Below are 3,396 nucleotides of genomic sequence, written 5' to 3' on the forward strand. Positions count from 1 at the left end.
CCCAGGTTCAAGCGCGGAGCCCTCAGGACATGCGGTAGGCCACCCCAGCGGGTTCAGGATGAGAGCTCTCCCTGTTGTTCTAAGGTATCCCCCCTCATTACCACCGCGGGATGGGTCTTTCTCTCTAAAGGCCCCAGCTGACCTTTGTTAGTTGAAAGGCGTCGGTGAGCCTGCCCTTTCTGACTGGTGATTAAGACATTCCACACTGAGCCGTTAATTTAATTGGATTTGGGCGAGAGCATACCCACCTACCGATTCACAGGCTATCAAGAGTCATTTAGCATGGATGGAGATAGGGGGGAGCAGGAGGTGATGAAAATGAGTTCCTTCTCATGACGTTCGGGAAACCCATAGCAACTGATCTCAACCTTACAACCACCGCATACAAGCCGGAGGCAATTAAGACAACAGCAATCATTCCCTGTCCTCAGATTTGCATGTGCATGATTCATATTCTGTGCATGAAAGAAATAGCCCTCTTGCATCACACACACTTAATAAATACTGTAAAATACGCATTATCTATATCACTGCGTTAGCAGCATCACTCTCACCATCTCTGACTTTAGATCGTATTGTAAAATGAACACTCAAGCCCAAGCTTCAAAATCAAATAGAAATTCAAACTACTTTATTTTTCCGTGAGGAACTTCACCTGTGAAGCTTCATTCAGTGCATACAGTAGATACTAATAAGGTACATACTGCACATACATACCTACATACTTACAACATAGATAGTGCACACTACATGGCGGTGTATGACATGTACCACACCACATAAGCAATAAATAATTAAGTTAAAAGAGCGTTTTGATAAAAAAAAAAAAAAAAACTAATTAAAATACCTCAAAATAAAAAAGGTCATGGGTCTGATGGGTGCAGGCCCAGCCTATGTAGAGTACACTTCAGAGTAAGCACAGTAGGAAGTCAAGTCAAAGTCAAAGTCAAATGTATACATATTCATTATTCAACATGCTTTGCATAAACAGAACAAACAATACAATGGAAATAGCCATGGTATAAAAGAGATAAAAGAAGAAGTAATGGTATAAAGAAATGTATCTATGCAATCTAATCTAATCTATGATTATAAAACAATCTGTATGGCAGCTGGACTATTAAAACAATCAACCGATTAACCAATAGAAAATAGTCTATTTTTAAAACAGGCGACCATTGGAGCAGATCTGATCTCCATGGGGAGTATGTTCGAGTGGTGGGTGGCATAATGGCTGAATGCCATTTCACCTCTCTGGGTTTTGGCTCTGGGGACGACTAGTTGACAGGTTCCAGTAGATGGCAGGTGTATATTACATTAGCATTTCTGCAATGCATTCAGGGCCCAGGCCATTAACGCTCTTGTATATGATTACTAGTACATTGAACTCAATTTAGAAACTGGTTAAGAGGGGTAAACTTCACCCAAGGGAGCCTGCTCTGTGCTGGTCCTCTGGCTCAGAGTCTCTCAGCGTTATCAACCTCACACAGGTGCAGACTAGTAGACACTCACACACACACACACACACACACACACACACTCACACACACACACACACAATACACACACGCACGCACGCACGCACGCACGCACGCACGCACGCACGCACGCACGCACGCACGCACACACACACACACACACACACACACACACACACACACACACACACACACACACACATACACACACACACACACACACACACACACACACACACACAAACACTGCTCCATCAGGGTCAGGCTCTCTGAGCGAAGATGCCAGACGGGGACGCAGGCACTCACTGACCTGTTTGAGCTCAAGTCCCTCTCATCTCCTCTCCCGGAGTGTGCCAGCTTCATTTGTCTTGATTACTGCTCAGAGAAGTGGCATTGGCTCCAGTAATCAGTATTGAACTCAGAGAAAACTCAAAATTATTTATAACCTTTTGGGGTTATGATGGGGTAGATCACTCTCAGAACTTGAGTATGGACCAAAAACCTACTCTAAAAAATCACACGATGATTGTGGATGAGTGCTACTTTCAGAAAGAGAGTAAAGGTTTGCTGTGCAGGAATGCTATGCAGTGAAGATTCATCCTTCTGTAATGCTGTGCAGCAGAAACATACATAAAACCGCAGAAGAGAGACAAAGACAAAGAAGGATAGACAGATAGAGATAGAGAGAGACTCAACAACACTGTAAGTAGAAGCTCCTTCTTACACCTGTTTGTGTGCTACAGTAGTATGAAATGTATCTGCTGATGAGTGGGAACTCCACTGTGTAAACGGTGGTGCGAGTGTGAAATAAAAGTCATGTTTGAGTGTGACTGTGTGTGTGTGTGTGTGTCTGGCTTGGCTCCGAGCGCCCACACACTCATTACAGCGTTCCCACTCACCATATGAATTAATCTCTCACCCTCAGCTCCTACTCACCCGCTCACCTGCTCGCTCAGACAGAAGAGGACGCCTGTCCTGACTCGCTCGCTCACTCGCTCACGGAGAAGAGAGTAGAGGAGAGGAGAGGAGAGGAGAGGAGTGCAGACCTGCACTCGACTGGAAAAGTCAACAGGAAATTTGACTGAGATGTGCTCACAACTCACACAGAATTGGTACACGACGACACACACATCGTGCATGAGCACCAGGGTGCAATGGCCATGGCGGTATGTTCCACTGCTGTGGAGCTGGTCCGTATCAAATAGACGGCTTCATCGCACGACTATCCACTGATTTGCAGGCTCTCACACATGCACTGTACATGAAGAATCATACAATCTCTTGGTATTCATTTTTTATTCCAATGTAGCTGCTGAAAATCCATGGGGTAATACCAGACACATACACACACACACACACACACACACACAGATGCCACACAACTGTGCAACACAACACCACTATGAGTGTTTATGTGTGTGTTTTAGAGCACTGTGTGTAATGTGTGAGCTCCTCTCAATGGAATACTGGTGCGTCTGTCTGGTTTGGATGACATTATCTAACTCATTAACCTTTGTGCTGTCCAGCTGATCTCCTCACTCTCACCCACTCAGCCCAGCTGTCCTGAGGATGCCTCTCAGAGCACAGAGCACCAGAGCAGCAACAGCACCCCCCAGTGGCTCCAGTAAGGACTCTCATCACTTTCATTCAAATGGCCATGATATAAGAAAGCATTACAGGAACCCAGCACAAACATTTTCAATAGCTGATAATTCCTCATAAGTACAACTTAGTCTTCTCAGCCCATTAACAACTACCACTAGTGCAGATTATTCATGATTCAAACATTCAAAATGTTATAGAATTCTAAAACAGTTAAAAAAAACACACATCAATCAAGCTATGACTCTATCTAGACCCATACGTTATTTCACTGTCTACAAAGAATTAGCAACAAAATGGATACCACACACAAGTA

The sequence above is a fragment of the Sardina pilchardus genome, chromosome 10, assembly GCF_963854185.1.
Source record: "Sardina pilchardus chromosome 10, fSarPil1.1, whole genome shotgun sequence".
Classification (NCBI taxonomy): Eukaryota; Metazoa; Chordata; class Actinopteri; order Clupeiformes; family Clupeidae; genus Sardina; species Sardina pilchardus.